Source organism: Primulina tabacum, chromosome 4, assembly GCF_025594145.1.
Source record: "Primulina tabacum isolate GXHZ01 chromosome 4, ASM2559414v2, whole genome shotgun sequence".
Lineage (NCBI taxonomy): Eukaryota > Viridiplantae > Streptophyta > Magnoliopsida > Lamiales > Gesneriaceae > Primulina > Primulina tabacum.
The window spans coordinates 37,838,720-37,853,953 of record NC_134553.1 but is presented as its reverse complement, the minus strand read 5'-3'; the positions used below and the strand labels follow the sequence as shown (position 1 = coordinate 37,853,953).

General features: G+C 44.0%; 14 non-coding genes and 5 pseudogenes across 14 annotated transcripts; all 19 read left to right on the top strand.

Annotated features, from left to right (window-relative positions):
- Window positions 1–436: 436 nt before the first annotated feature.
- On the top strand, window positions 437–555 carry LOC142543758 (5S ribosomal RNA). Its single transcript, XR_012819838.1, has one exon. It is a non-coding gene; the product is annotated as a 5S ribosomal RNA (ribosomal RNA).
- Window positions 556–1,237: 682 nt separating this feature from the next.
- On the top strand, window positions 1,238–1,356 carry LOC142543757 (5S ribosomal RNA). Its single transcript, XR_012819837.1, has one exon. It is a non-coding gene; the product is annotated as a 5S ribosomal RNA (ribosomal RNA).
- A 683-nt stretch (window positions 1,357–2,039) lies between these two features.
- Window positions 2,040–2,158, top strand: LOC142543760 (5S ribosomal RNA). Its single transcript, XR_012819840.1, has one exon. It is a non-coding gene; the product is annotated as a 5S ribosomal RNA (ribosomal RNA).
- Window positions 2,159–2,842: 684 nt separating this feature from the next.
- On the top strand, window positions 2,843–2,961 carry LOC142543885 (5S ribosomal RNA). The gene has a single exon (XR_012819927.1). It is a non-coding gene; the product is annotated as a 5S ribosomal RNA (ribosomal RNA).
- Window positions 2,962–3,643: 682 nt separating this feature from the next.
- Window positions 3,644–3,762, top strand: LOC142543974 (5S ribosomal RNA). The gene has a single exon (XR_012819944.1). It is a non-coding gene; the product is annotated as a 5S ribosomal RNA (ribosomal RNA).
- A 685-nt stretch (window positions 3,763–4,447) lies between these two features.
- On the top strand, window positions 4,448–4,566 carry LOC142543902 (5S ribosomal RNA; annotated as a pseudogene).
- A 561-nt stretch (window positions 4,567–5,127) lies between these two features.
- LOC142543780 (5S ribosomal RNA) lies at window positions 5,128–5,245 on the top strand. The gene has a single exon (XR_012819858.1). It is a non-coding gene; the product is annotated as a 5S ribosomal RNA (ribosomal RNA).
- A 434-nt stretch (window positions 5,246–5,679) lies between these two features.
- On the top strand, window positions 5,680–5,799 carry LOC142543921 (5S ribosomal RNA; annotated as a pseudogene).
- A 687-nt stretch (window positions 5,800–6,486) lies between these two features.
- Window positions 6,487–6,608, top strand: LOC142543871 (5S ribosomal RNA; annotated as a pseudogene).
- A 692-nt stretch (window positions 6,609–7,300) lies between these two features.
- On the top strand, window positions 7,301–7,421 carry LOC142543799 (5S ribosomal RNA). The gene has a single exon (XR_012819876.1). It is a non-coding gene; the product is annotated as a 5S ribosomal RNA (ribosomal RNA).
- A 688-nt stretch (window positions 7,422–8,109) lies between these two features.
- LOC142543765 (5S ribosomal RNA) lies at window positions 8,110–8,228 on the top strand. Its single transcript, XR_012819845.1, has one exon. It is a non-coding gene; the product is annotated as a 5S ribosomal RNA (ribosomal RNA).
- Window positions 8,229–8,913: 685 nt separating this feature from the next.
- On the top strand, window positions 8,914–9,032 carry LOC142544066 (5S ribosomal RNA). Its single transcript, XR_012820033.1, has one exon. It is a non-coding gene; the product is annotated as a 5S ribosomal RNA (ribosomal RNA).
- Window positions 9,033–10,243: 1,211 nt separating this feature from the next.
- Window positions 10,244–10,361, top strand: LOC142543764 (5S ribosomal RNA). The gene has a single exon (XR_012819844.1). It is a non-coding gene; the product is annotated as a 5S ribosomal RNA (ribosomal RNA).
- A 683-nt stretch (window positions 10,362–11,044) lies between these two features.
- On the top strand, window positions 11,045–11,163 carry LOC142543745 (5S ribosomal RNA). The gene has a single exon (XR_012819826.1). It is a non-coding gene; the product is annotated as a 5S ribosomal RNA (ribosomal RNA).
- A 686-nt stretch (window positions 11,164–11,849) lies between these two features.
- LOC142543788 (5S ribosomal RNA) lies at window positions 11,850–11,967 on the top strand. The gene has a single exon (XR_012819866.1). It is a non-coding gene; the product is annotated as a 5S ribosomal RNA (ribosomal RNA).
- Window positions 11,968–12,651: 684 nt separating this feature from the next.
- Window positions 12,652–12,769, top strand: LOC142543883 (5S ribosomal RNA; annotated as a pseudogene).
- Window positions 12,770–13,254: 485 nt separating this feature from the next.
- Window positions 13,255–13,358, top strand: LOC142543955 (5S ribosomal RNA; annotated as a pseudogene).
- Window positions 13,359–14,045: 687 nt separating this feature from the next.
- Window positions 14,046–14,164, top strand: LOC142543763 (5S ribosomal RNA). The gene has a single exon (XR_012819843.1). It is a non-coding gene; the product is annotated as a 5S ribosomal RNA (ribosomal RNA).
- Window positions 14,165–14,701: 537 nt separating this feature from the next.
- On the top strand, window positions 14,702–14,820 carry LOC142543807 (5S ribosomal RNA). The gene has a single exon (XR_012819884.1). It is a non-coding gene; the product is annotated as a 5S ribosomal RNA (ribosomal RNA).
- Window positions 14,821–15,234: the final 414 nt, after the last annotated feature.

Sequence of the window (15,234 nt, the reverse complement as noted above, 5' to 3'; positions counted from 1 at the left end):
TTAAGCTTCCGTTTCCTCGAGAAATCCGCTTAGTAAGTTCGAAATTCGATTCCAGTTCCACTTTATCGTATCCCAGGTATAATAATAGCTTAACATTCTCTACTTTCTTCTTCTTACTTTTTTTTTCTATTTTCCGGAAACATTTAGCGATTTTTGTTGTCGTGAGCCGGTTCTGTGCGGAAAGGTATGTCGCAGATTACTCCATAGACGGTTGTATTATTAAAAACAATTATTTTGCCAGTTTTAGCCATAATTTACGTAAACGGTCGCGACGCGAGAAATTGTCAGGGAGGTCACCCATCCTAGCTCTGCCATCGCGCCAGACCGCTTAACTTCATGGTTATGATTGGGCGAGAGCATCGCCGCGTGTTGACCATCGCCGCCCGCTCCACACGTACTCGAGGGATATAAGAATAAACATCCCACACTAATGCACCGGTGCGATCATACCAGCACTAATGCACCGGATCCCATCAAAGCTCCGAATTTAAGCGTGCTTGGGCGAGAGCAGTACTAGGATGGGTGACCCTCTGGGAAGTCCTCGTGTTGCACCCCTTTTCATGTTTTTCTATTTTTGATTACTTGTTGACAGACGATTTTCGTCTCATATCATCTGAATCTCTATGGGGACCAGATAAGACATGTGAAATCAACGTAGCTCGGGCACTACCGGATTTGGACAAAATTGTAGGCTAATTTGATTGTAAACAGGCCAACGAACGAGAATCATTGCTCCGCAATGAGCTGGCGAGATTTTGACCGAATTCCTTATCTAAGACCCTCTAATTTGCGATTTTCCACTTCTATTAAGCTTCCGTTTCCTCGAGAAATCCGCTTAGGAAGTTCGAAATTCGATTCTGGTTCCATTTTATCGTATCCCAGGCATAATAATAGCTTTACATTCGCTATTTTCTTCTTCTTACTTTTTTTCTATTTTCTGTAAACATTTAGCGATTTTTGTTGTCGTGAGCCGGTTCTGTGCGGAAGGGTGTGACGCAGATTACTCCGTAGACGGTTGATTTATTAAAAACAATTATTTCGACTATTTTAGCCATAATTTACGTAAACGGTCGCGACACGAGAACTTCCCAGGGAGGTCACCCATCCTAGCTCTGCCATCGCGCCAGAAAGCTTAACTTCATGGTTTTGATTGGGCGAGAGCAGTGCCGCGTGTTGTCCATCGCCGCCCGTTCCACACGTACTCGAGGGATATCAGAATAAACATCCCACTAAATGTCGGTGCGATCATACCAGCACTAATGCACCGGATCCCATCAGATCTCCGAAGTTAAGCGTGCTTGGGCGAGAGCAGTACTAGGATGGGTGACCCCCTGGAAAGTCCTCGTGTTGCACCCCGTTTCGTGTTTTTCTATTTTTGATTACTTGTTGACAGACGATTTTCGGCTCAAATCATCTGAATCTCGATCGGGACCAGATAAGACATGTGAATTCAACGTAACTCAGGCACTGCCGGATTTGGACAAAATTGTAGGCTAATTTGATTGTAAACGGGCCAACGAACGAGACTCATTACTCCGCAATGAGCTGGTGAGAATTTGGCCGAATTCCTTCTCCAAGACCCTCTAATTTGCGATTTTCCGCTTCTGTTAAGCTTCCGTTTCCTCGAGAAATCCGCTTAGGAAGTTCGAAATTCGATTCCAGTTCCATTTTATCGTAATCTAGGCATAATAATAGCTTTACATTCGTTACTTTCTTCTTCTAACTTTTTTTTTCTATTTTCCGGAAACATTTAGCGATTTTTGTTGTCGTGAGCCAGTTCTGTGCGGAAAGGTATGACGCAGATTACTCCGTAGACGGTTGACTTATTAAAAACAATTATTTTGACTGTTTTAGCCATAATTTACGTAAACGGTCGCGACACGAGGACTTCCCAGGGAGGTCACCCATCCTAGCTCTACCATCGCGCCAGAACGCTTAACTTCATGGTTCTGATTGGACGAGAGCAGTGCCGCGTGTTGTCCATCGCCGCCGCTCCACACGTACCGAGCGATATCAGAATAAACATCCCACTCAATGTCGGGTGCGATCATAACAGCACTGATGCATCGGATCCCATTAGAACTCCAAATTTAAGCGTGCTTGGGCGAGAGCAGTACTGGGATGGGTGACCCCCTGGGAAGTCCTCGTGTTGCACCCCTTTTCATGTTTTTCTATTTTTGATTACTTGTTGACAGACGATTTTCGACTTAAATAATATGAATCTTTATTGGGACAAGATAAGACATGTGAAATCAACGTAGCTCGTGCACTGCCGGATTTGGACAAAATTGTAGGCTAATTTGATTGTAAACGGGCCAACGAACGAGACTCATTACTCCGCAATGAGCTGGCGAGATTTTGGCCGAATTCCTTCTCTAGGACCCTCTGATTTGCGATTTTCCGCTACTGTTAAGCTTCCGTTTCCTCGAGAAATCCGCTTAGGAAGTTCGAAATTTTGTTCAGTTCCACTTTTTCGTATCACAGGCTTAATAATAGCTTTACATTCGCTACTTTCTTCTTCTTACTTTTTTTTTCTATTTTTCGGAAACATTTAGCGATTTTTGTTGTCGTGAGCCGGTTCTGTGCGGAAAGGTGTGAAGCAGATTACTCCGTAGACGGTTGACTTATTAAAAACAATTATTTCGACTGTTTTAGCCATAATTTACGTAAACAGTCGCGACACGAGGACTTCCTAGGGAGGTAAACCATCCTAGCTCTACCATCGCGCCAGAACGCTTAACTTCATGGTTCAGATTGGGAGAGACCAGTGCCGCTTGTTGTCCATCGCCGTCTGCTCCACATGTAGTCGAGGGATATAAGAATAAACATCCCACTCAATGTCGGGTGCGATCATACCAGCACTAATGCACCGGATTTCAACAGAACTCCGAAGTTAAGCGTGCTTGGGCGAGGGCAGTACTAGGATGGGTGACCCTCTTGGAAGTCCTCGTGTTGCACCCTTTTTCGTGTTTTTCTATTTTTGATTACTTGTTGACAGACGATTTTCGTCTCAAATCATCTGAATCTCTATCGGGACCAGATAAGACATGTGAAATCAACGTAGCTCGGGCACTGCCGGATTTGGACAAAATTGTAGGCTAATTTGATTGTAAACAGGCCAACGAACGAGACTCATTACTCCGCAATGAGCTGGCAAGATTTTGGCCGAATTCCTTATCTAAGACCCTCTAATTTGCGATTTTCCACTTCTATTAAACTTCCGTTTCCTCGAGAAATCCGTTTAGGAAGTTCGAAATTCGATTCTAGTTCCATTTTATCGTATCTCAGGCATAATAATAGCTTTACATTCGCTATTTTCTTCTTCTTACTTTTTTCTATTTTCTGAAAACATTTAGCGATTTTTCTTGTCATGAGCCGGTTCTGTGCGGAAGGGTGTGACGCAGATTACTACGTAGACGGTTGATTTATTAAAAACAATTATTTCGACTATTTTAGCCATAATTTACGTAAACGGTCGCGGCACGAGAACTTCCCAGGGAGGTCACCCATCCTAGCTCTGTCATCGCGCCAGAAAGCTTAACTTCATGGTTTTGATTGGGCGAGAGCAGTGCCGCGTGTCTTCCATCGTCGCCCGTTCCACACGTACTCGAGGGATATCAGAATAAACATCCCACTGAATGTCGGGTGCGATCATACCAGCACTTATGCACCGGATCCCATCAGATCTCCGAAGTTAAGCGTGCTTGGGCGAGAGCAGTACTAGGATGGGTGAGCCCCTGGAAAGTCCTCGTGTTGCACCTCTTTTCGTGTTTTTCTATTTTTGATTACTTGTTGACAGACGATTTTCGGCTCAAATCATCTGAATCTCGATCGGGACAAGATAAGACATGTGAAATCAACGTAGCTCGGGTACTGCCAGATTTGGACAAAATTGTAGGCTAATTTGATTGTAAACGGGCCAAGGAACGAGACTCATTACTACGCAATGAGCTGGCGAGATTTTGGCCGAATTCCTCCTCTAAGACCCTCTAATTTGCGATTTTCCGCTTCTGTTAAGCTTCCGTTTCCTCGAGAAATCCGCTTAGGAAGTTCGAAATTCGATTACGGTTCCACTTTATCGTATCTCAGGCATAATAATAGCTTTATATTCGCTACTTTCTTCTTCTCACTTTTTTTTTCTATTTTCCGGAAACATTTAGCGATTTTTGTTGTCGTGAGCCGGTTCTGCGAGGAAGGGTATGACGCAGATTACTCCGTAGACGGTTGACTTATTAAAAACAATTATTTCGACTGTTTTAGCCATAATTTACGTAAACGTTCGCGACACGAGGTTTACCCCGGGAGGTCACCCATCTTAGTTCTGCCATCGCGCCAGACCGCTTAACTTCGTGGTTCTGATTGGGCGAGAGCATCGCCGCGTGTTGACCATCGCCGCCCGCTCCACACGTACTCGAGGGATATAAGAATAAACATCCCACAAAATATCAGATGCGATCATACCAGCACTAATGCACCGGATCCCATCAGAACTACGAATTTAAGCGTGCATTGGCGAGAGCAGAACTAGGATGGGTGACCCCATGGGAAGTCCTCGTGTTGCACCACTTTTCGTGTTTTTCTATTTTTGATTACTTGTTGACAGACGATTTTTGGCTCAAATCATTTGAATCTTTATCGGGACCAGATAAGACATGTGAAATCAACGTTGCTCGTGCACTGCCGGATTTGGAAAAAATTGTAGGCTAATTTGATTGTAAACGGGCCAACGAACGAGATTTATTACTCCGCAATGAGCTGGCGAGATTTTGGCCGAATTCCTTCTTTACATTCGCTATTTTCATCTTCTTACTTTTTTTTTCTATTTTTCGGAAACATTTAGCGATTTTTGTTGTCGTGAGCCGGTTCTGTGCGGAAAGGTGTGAAGCAGATTACTCCGTAGACGGTTGACTTATTAAAAACAATTATTTCGACTGTTTTAGCCATAATTTACGTAAACGGTCGCGACACGAGGACTTCCCTGGGAGGTCAACCATCCTAGCTCTACCATCGCGCCAGAACGCTTAACTTCATGGTTCTGATTGGGCGAGAGCAGTGCCACATGTTGTCCATCGCCGTCCGCTCCACACGTACTCGAGGATTATAAGAATAAACATCGCACTCAATGTTGGGTGCGATCATACCAGCACTAATGCACCGGATCCCATCAGAACTCCGAAGTTAAGCGAGCTTGGGCGAGATTATTACTAGGATGGGTGACCCCTGGGAAGTCTTCGTTTTGCACCCGTTTTCGTGTTTTTCCATTTTTGATTACTTGTTGACAGACAATTTTCGGCTCAAATCATCTGAATCTCGATCGAGACCAGATAAGACATGTGAAATCAACGTAGCTCGTGCACTGCCGGATTTGGACAAAATTGTAGGCTAATTTGATTGTAAACGTGCCAACGAACGAGACTCATTACTCCGCAATGAGCTGGCGAGATTTTGGCCGAATTCCTTGTCTAAGACCCTCTAATTTACGATTTTCCGCTTCTGTTAAGTTTCCGTTTCCTCGAGAAATCCGTTTAGGAAGTTCGAAATTCAATTCCAGTTCAACTTTATCGTGCTAGAACGCTTAACTCCATGGTTCTGATTGGGCGAGAGCAGTACCGCGTGTTGCCCATCGCCGCCCGCTCCACACGTACTTGAGGGATATCAGAATAAACATCCCACTCAATGTCTGGCAGATCATCCCAGCACTAATGCACCGGATCCATTCAGAACTCCGAAGTTAAGCGTGCTTGGGCAGGAGCAATACTAGGATGGGTGACTCCCTGGGAAGTCCTCGTGTTGCTGCACTCTTTTCGTGTTTTTCTATTTTTGATTACTTTTTGACAGAAGATTTTCGGCTCAAATCATCTGAATCTCGATCGGGACCAGATAAGACATGTGAAATCAACGCAGCTCGGGCACTGCCGGATTTGGACAAAATTGTAGGCTAATTTGATTGTAAACGGGCCAACTAACGAGACTCATTACTCCGCAATGAGCTGGCGAGATTTTGGCCGAATTCCTTCTCTAAGACCCTCTAATTTGCGATTTTCCGCTTCTGTTAAGCTTTCGTTTCCTCTAGAAATCGGCTTAGGAAGTTCGAAATTCGATTCCGGTTCCACTTTATCGTATCTCAGGCATAATAATAGCTTTACATTCGCTACTATCTTTTTCTTACATTTTTTTTCTATTTTTCGAAAACATTTAGCGATTTTTTTTGTCGTGAGCCGGTTCTGTACGGAAAGGTATGACGCAGATTACTCCGTAAACGGTTGACTTATTAAAAACAATTATTTCGACTGTTTTAGCCATAATTTACGTAAACGGTCGCGACACGAGGATTTCCCAGGCAGGTCACCCATCCTAGCTCTACCATCGCGCCAGAACGCTTAACTTCATGGTTCTGATTGAGCGAGAGCAGTGCCGCATGTTGTCCATCGCCGCCCGCTCCACACGTACTCGAGGGATATCAGAATAAACATCCCACTTAATGTCGTGTGCGATCAAACCAGCACTAATGCACCGGATCCTATCAGAACTCCGAAGTTAAGCGTGCTTGGGCGAGAGTAGTACTAGGATCGGTGACCTTCTGGGAAGAAGTCCTTGTGTTTCACCCCTTTGGTGCTTTTCGTGTTTTTCTATTTTTGATTACTTGTTGACAGACGATTTTCGGCTCAAATCATCTGAATCTCGATCGAGACCACATAAGACATGTGAAATCTACGTAGCTCGAGCACTGCCGGATTTAGACAAAATTGTAGGATAATTTGATTGTAAACGGGCCAACGAACGAGACTCATTACACCGCAATGAGCTGGCGAGATTTTGGCCGAATTCCTTCTCTAAGACCCTCTAATTTGCGATTTTCCGCTTCTGTTAAGCTTCCTTTTCCTGGAGAAAACCGCTTACGAAGTTCGAAATTCGATTCTGGTTCCACTTTATCGTATCTCAGGCATAATAATAACTTCACATTCGCTACTTTATTCTTCTTAATTTTTTTTTTATTTTCTGGAAACATTTAAAGATTTTTGTTGTCGTGATCCGGTTCTGTGCGGAAGGGTATGACGCAAATTACTCCGTAGACGGTTGATTTTTTAAAAACAATTATTTCGATTGTTTTAGCCATTATTTACGTAAACGATCGAGACATGAGGACTTCTTAGGGAGGTCACCCATCCTAGCTCTGCCATCGCTCTAGAACACTTAACTTCATGGTTCTGATTGGACGAGAGTAGTTCCGCGTATTGTCCATCGCCGCCCGCTCCACACGTACTCGAGGGATAACAGAATAAACATCTCACTCAATGTTGGGTGCGATCATACCAGCACTAATGCACCGGATCCCATTAGAACTCCGAAGTTAAGCGTGCTTTGGCGAGAGCAGTATTAGGGGATGGGTGACCCCCTGTGAATTCCTCGTGTTGCACCTCTTTTCGTGTTTTTCTATTTTTTATTACTTGTTGACAGACGATTTTCGGCTCAAATCATCTGAATCTTGATCGGGACCAGATAAGACATGTGAAATCAACGTAGCTCGGGCACTGCCGGATTTGGATAAAATTGTAGGCTAATTTGATTATAAACGGGCCAACGAACGAGATTCATTACTCGGCAATGAGCTGGCGAGATTTTGGCCGAATTCCTTCTCTAAGACCCTCAAATTTGCGATTTTTCGCTTCTGTTAAGCTTTCGTTTCCTCGAAAAATCCGCTTAGGAAGTTCGAAATTCGATTCCAATTCCACTTTATTGTATCTCAGGCATAATAATTGCTTTACATTCGATACTTTCTTCTTCTTACATTTTTTTTCTATTTTCCGGAAACATTTAGCTATTTTTGTTGTCGTGAGCCGGTTCTGTGCGAATAGATATGATGACGCACATTACTCCGTAGACGGTTGACTTATTAAAAACAATTATTTCGACTGTTTTAGCCATAATTTACGTAAACGGTCACGACACGAGGACTTCCCAGGGAGGTCACCCATCCTAGCTCTACCATCGCGCCAAATCGCTTAACTTCATGGTTCTGATTGGGCGAGAGCAGTGCCGCGTGTTGTCCATTGCCGTCCGCTCCACACGTACTCTAGGGATATAACAATAAACATCCCACTCAATATCGGTTGCGATCATACTAGCACTAGTGCACCGGATCCTATCAGAACTCCGGAGTTAAGCCTGCTTAGGCGAGAGCAGTACTACGATGGGTGACCTCCTGGGAAGTCCTCGTGTTGCACCCCTTTTCCTGTTTTTCTATTTTTGATTACTTGTTGAAAGACGATTTTCGGCTCAAATCATCTGAATCTCGATCGGGACCAGAAAAGACATGTGAAATCAACGTAGCTCGGGCACTGCCGGATTTGGAAAAAATTGTAGGCTAATTTGATTGTAAACGGGCCAACGAACGAGGCTCATTCCTCCGCAATGAGCTGGCGAGATTTTGGCCGAATTCCTTCTCTAAGACCCTCTAATTTGCGATTTTCTGCTTCTGTTAAGCTTCCGTTTCCTCGAAAAATCCGCTTAGGAAGTTCGAAATTCGATTCCATTTCCACTTTATCGTATCTCAGGCATAATAATAGCTTTACATTCGCTACTTTCTTCTTCTTACAATTTTTTTCTATTTTCCGGAAACATTTAGCGATTTTTGTTGTCATGAGCCGGTTCTGTGGGGAAAGGTATTACGCAGATTACTCCGTAGACGGTTGACTTATTAAAAACTATTATTTTGACAGTTTTAGCTATAATTTACGTAAACGGTCGCGACACGAGGACTTCCTAGGGAGGCCACCCATCCTAGCTCTACAATCGCGCCAGAACGCTTAACTTCATGGTTCTGATTGGGCGAGAGCAGTGCCGCATGTTGTCCATCGCCGCCCGCTCCACACGTACTCGAGGGATATCAGAATAAATATCCCACTCAATGTCAAGTGCGATCATACCAGCACTACTGCACCGGATCCCATCAGAACTCCGAAGTTAAGCGTGCTTGGGCGAGAGCAGTACTAAGATGGGTGACCTTCAGGGAAGTCCTCGTGTTTCACCCCTTTTCGTGTTTTTCTATTTTTGATTACTTGTTGACAAACGATTTTTGGCTCAAATCATCTGAATCTCGATCGTAACCAGATAAGACATGTGAAATTAACGTAGCTCATGCACTGCCGGATTTGGACAAAATTGTAGGCTAATTTGATTGTAAACATGCCAACGAACGAGACTCATTACTCCGCAATGAGCTGGCGAGATTTTGGCCGAATTCCTTCTCTAAGACACTCTAATTTGCGATTTTCCACTTCTGTTAAGCTTCCGTTTCCTCGAAAAATCCGCTTAGGAAGTTTTAAATTCGATTCCAATTCCACTTTATCATATCTCAGGCATAATAATAGCTTTGCATTTGCTACTTTATTCTTCTTACATTTTTTTCTATTTTCCGGAAACATTTAGCGATTTTTGTTGTCGTGAGCCGGTTTTGAACGGAAAGGTATGACGCAGATTACTCCGTAGACGGTTGATTTTTTAAAAACAATTATTTCGATTGTTTTAGCCATAATTTACGTAAACGATCGAGACACGAGGACTTCTTAGGGAGGTCACCCATCCTAGCTCTGCCATCACTCCAGAACGCTTAACTTCATGGTTCTGATTTGACGAGAGCAGTGCCGCGTATTGTCCATCGCCGCCCGCTCCACACGTACTCGAGGGATATCAGAATAAACATCTCACTCAATGTCGGGTGCGATCATACCAGCACTAATGCACCGGATCCCATCAGAACTCCAAAGTTAAGCGTGCTTCGCCTGGGAAGTCCTCGTGTTGCACCCCTTTTCGTGTTTTTCTATTTTTGATAACTTGTTGACAGACGATTTTCGGCTCAAATCATCTGAATCTCGATCGGGACCAGATAAGACATGTGAAATCAACGTAGCTCGTGCACTGCCGGATTTGGACAAAATTGTAGGCTAATTTGATTGTAAACGGGCCAACGAACGAGACCCCTTACTCCGCAATGAGCTGGCGAGATTTTGGCCGAATTCCTTATCTAAGACCCTTTAATTTGCGATTTTCCGCTTCTGTTAAGCTTTCGTTTCCTCGAAAAATCCGCTTAGGAAGTTCGAAATTCGATTCTAGTTCCACTTTATCGTGCTAGAACGCTTAACTTCATGGTTCTGATTAGGCGAGAGCATCGTCGCGTGTTGTCCATCGCCGCCCGCTCCACACGTACTCAAGGGATTTAAGAATAAACATCCCACTCTATGTCGGGTGCGATCATACTAGCACTAATGCACCGGATCCATCAAAACTCCGAAGTTAAGCGTGCTTGGGCGAGAGCAGTACTAGGATGGGTGACCCCCTGCGAAGTCCCCGTGTTGCATCCCTTTTCGTGTTTTTCTATTTTTGATTACTTGTTGACAGACGATTTTCGGCTCAAATCATCTGAATCTCGATCGGGACCAGATAAGACATGTGAAATCAACGTAGCTCGGGCACTGCCGGATTTGGACAAAATTGTGGGCTAATTTGATTGTAAACGGGCCAACGAACGAGACTTATTACTCCGCAATGAGCTGGCGAGATTTTGGCCGAATTCCTTCTCTAAGACCCTCTAATTTGCGATTTTCCGCTTCTGTTAAGCTTCCGTTTCCTCGAAAAATCCGCTTAGGAAGTTCAAAATTCGATTCCAGTTCCACTTTATAGTATCTCAGGCATAATAATTGCTTTACATTCGCTACTTTCTTCTTCCTACATTTTTTTTCTATTTTCCGGAAACATTTAGCGATTTTTGTTGTCGTGAGCCGGTTCTGTGCAAAAAGGTATGACGCAAATTATTCCGTAGACGGTTGACTTTAAAAACAATTATTTCGACTGTTTTAGCCATAATTTACGTAAACGGTCGCGACACGAGGACTTCCCAGGGAGGTCACCCATCCTAGCTCTACCATCGCGCTAGGACGCTTTACTTCTTGGTTCTGATTGGGCGAGAGCAGGGCCGCGTGTTGTCCATCGCCGCCCGCTCCACACGTACTCTAGGAATATCAGAATAAACATCCAACTCAATGTCGGGTGCGATCATACTAGCACTAATGCACCGGATCCCATCAGAACTCCGAAGTTAAGCGAGCTTGGGCGAGAGCAGTACTACGATGGGTGACCCCCTGAGAAGTCCTCGTGTTGCACCCCTTTTCGTGTTTTTCTATTTTTGATTACTTGTTGACAGACGATTTTCGGATCAAATCATCTGAATCTCGATCGTGACCAGATAAGACATGTGAAATCAACGTAGCTCGGGCAATGCTGGATTTGGACAAAATTGTAGGCTAATTTGATTGTAAACGGGCCAACGTACGAGACTCATTACTCCGCAATGAGCTGACGAGATTTTGGTCGAATTCCTTTTTTAAGACCTTCTAATTTGCGATTTTTCGCTTCTGTTAAGCTTCCGTTTCCTCGAGAAATCCGCTTACAAAGTTCGAAATTCGATTCCGGTTCGACTTAATCGTATCTCAAGCATAAGAATAGCTTTACATTCGCTACTTTCTTCTTCTTACTTTTTTTTTTCTATTTTCTGGAAACATATAGCGATTTTTGTTGTCGTGAGCCGGTTCTGTGCGGAAGGGTATGACACAGATTACTCCGTAGACGGTTGATTTATGAAAAATAATTATTTCGACTGTTTTAGCCATAATTTACGTAAACGATCGCGACACAAGGACTTCTTAGAGAGGTCACCCATCCTAGCTCTGCCATCGCTCCAGAACGCTTAACTTCATGGTTTTGATTGGACGAGAGCAGTGCCGCGTATTGTCCATCGCCGCCCACTCCACACGTACTCAAGGGATATAAGAATAAATATCCCACTCAATGTCGGGTGCGATCATACCAGCACTAATGCACCGGATTCCATCAAAACTCCGAAGTTAAGCGAGCTTGGCGTGAACGGTACTAGGATGGGTGACCCCCTGGGAAGTCCACGTGTTGCACCCCTTTTCGTGTTTTTCTATTTTTGATTACTTGTTGACAGACGATTTTCGGCTCAAATCATCTGAATCTCGATCGAGACCAGATAAGACATGTGAAATCAAAGTAGCTCGAGCACTGCCGGATTCGGACAAAATTGTAGGCTAAATTGATTGTAAACGGGCCAACGAACGAGACTCATTGCTCCGCAATGAGCTGCCGAGATTTTGGCCGAATTCCTTCTCTAAGACCCTCTAATTTGCGATTTTCCGCTTCTGTTAAGCTTCCGTTTCCTCGAGAAATCCGCTTAGGAAGTTCGAAATTCGATTCCGGTTCCACTTTATCGTATCCCATGCATAATAATAGCTTTACATTCGCTACTTTCTTCTTCTTACTTTTTTTTTCTATTTTTCGGAAAAATTTAGCGATTTTTGTTATCGTGAGCCGGTTCTGTGCTGAAAGGTATGACGCAGATTACTCCGTAGATGGTTGACTTTTTAAAAAAATTATTTCGACTATTTTAGCCATAATTTACGTAAACGATCGCGACACGAGGACTTCCCAGGGAGGTCACCCATTCTAGCTTTACTATCGCGCCAGATCGCTTAACTTCATGGTTCTGATTGGGGGAGAGCAGTGCCGCGTGTTGTCCATCGCCATCCGCTCCACACGTACTATAGGGATATAACAATAAACATCCCACTCAATATCGGTTGGATCATACCAGTACTAGTGCACCGGATCCCATCAGAACTCCGGAGTTAAGCCTGCTTAGGCGAGAGCAGTACTAGGATGGGTGACCCCCTGGGAAGTCCTCGTGTTGCACCCCTTTTCCTATTTTTCTATTTTTGATTACTTGTTGAAAGAAGATTTTCGGCTCAAATCATCTGAATCTCGATCGGGACCAGAAAAGACATGTGAAATCAACGTAGCTCGTGCACTGCCGGATTTGGACAAAATTGTAGGATAATTTGATTGTAAACGGGCCAACGAACGAGACTCATTACTTCGCAATGAGCTGGCGAGATTTTGGCCGAATTCCTTCTCTAATACCCTCTAATTTGCGATTTTCCGCTTCTGTTAAGCTTCCGTTTCTCGAGAAATCCGCTTAGGAAGTTCAAAATTCGATTCCGGTTCCACTTTATCGTATCCCATGCATAATAATAGCTTTACATTCGTTACTTTCTTCTTCTTACTTTTTTTTTCCATCGCGTTTATAGTTCTGATTGGGCGAGAGCAGTGTCACGTGTTGTCCATCGCCGTCCGCTCCACACGTCCTCGAGGGATATAACAATAAACATCCCACTCAATGTCGGTTGCGATCATACCAGCACAAATGCACCGGATCCCATCAGAACTCCGAAGTTAAGCGTGCTTGGGCGAGAGCGACCCCTTGGGAAGTCCTCGTGTTGCACCCCTTTTCGTGTTTTTCTTCTTTTGATTACTTGTTGACAGACGATTTTTCGGCTCAAATCATCTAAATCTCGATCGGGACCAGATAAGACATGTGAAATCAACGTAGCTCGGGCACTGCCGGATTTGGACAAAATTGTAGGCTAATTTGATTGTAAACGGGGCCAACGAACGAGACTCATTATTCTGCAATGTGCTGGCGAGATTTTGGCCGAATTCCTTCTCTAAGACTCTCTAATTTGCGATTTTCCGCTTCTGTTAAGCTTCCGTTTCCTCGAAAAATCCGCTTAGGAAGTTCGGAATTCGATTACGGTTCCACTTTATCGTATCTCAGGCATAATAATAGCTTTACATTCGCTACTTTCTTCTTCTCACTTTTTTTTTCTATTTTCCGGAAACATTTAGCGATTTTTGTTGTCGTGAGCCGGTTCTGCGAGGAAGGGTATGACGCAGATTACTCCGTAGACGGTTGACTTATTAAAAACAATTATTTTGACTGTTTTAGCCATAATTTACGTAAACGGTCGCGACACGAGAACTTCCCAGGGAGGTCACCCATCCTAGCTCTACCATCGCGCCAGAACGCTTAACTTCATGGTTCTGATTTGGCGAGAGCAGTGCCGCGTGTTGTCCATCGCCACCCGCTCCACACGTACTCGAGCGATATCAGAATAAACATCCCACTCAATGTTGGGTTCGATCATAATAGCACTAATGCACCGGATCACATCAGAACTCCGAAGTTAAGCGTGCTTGGGCGAGAGCAGTACTAGGATGGGTGACCCCTTGGGAAGTCCTCGTGTTGCACCCTAGTAAACGGGCCAACGAACGAGACTCATTACTCCGCAGTGAGCTGGCAAAGTTTTGGCCGAATTCCTTCTCTAAGACCCTCTAATTTGCGATTTTCCGCTTTTGTTAAGCTTCTGTTTCCTCGAAAAATCCGCTTAGGAAGTTGGAAATTCTATTCCAGTTCCACTTTATCGTATCTCAGGCATAATAATTGCTTTACATTCGCTACTTTCTTCTTCTTACATTTTTCTCTATTTTCCGGAAACATTTAGCGATTTTTCTTGTCGTGAGCCGGTTTTGTGCGGAAAGGTATGACGCAGATTACTCCGTAGACGATTGACTTATTAAAAACAATTATTTCGACTGTTTTAGACATAATTTACGTAAACGGTCGCTACACGAGGACTTCCTAGGGAGGTCACCCATCCTAGCTCTACCATCGCGCCAGAACGCTTAACTTCATGGTTCTGATTGGGCGAGAGTAGGGCCGCGTGTTGTCTATCGCCGCCCGCTCCACCCGTACTCGAGGGATATCAGAATAAACATCCAACTCAATGTCGGGTGCGATCATACTAGCACTAATGCACCGGATCCCATCAGAACTCCGAAGTTAAGCGAGTTTGGGTGAGAGCAGTACTAGGACGAGTGACCCCTTGAGAAGTCCTCGTGTTGCACCCTTTTTCGTGTTTTTCTATTTTTGATTACTTGTTGACAGACGATTTTCGGATCAAATCCTCCGAATCTCGATCGGGACCAGATAAGACATGTGAAATCAACGTAGCTCGGGCACTGCCGGATTTGGACAAAATTGTAGGCTAATTTGATTGTAAACGGGCCAACGAACGAGACTCATTTCTCCGCAATGAGCTAGCAAGATTTTTTGGACGAATTCCTTCTCTAAGACCCTCTAATTTGCGATTTTCCGCTTCTGTTAAGCTTCTGTTTCCTCGAGAAATCCGCTTAGGAAGTTCAAAATTCGATTCCGGTTCCACTTTATCGTATCTCAGGCATAGTAATAGCTTTACATTCGCTACTTTCTTCTTCTTACTTTTTATTTCTATTTTCTGGAGACTTTTAGCAATTTTTGTTGTC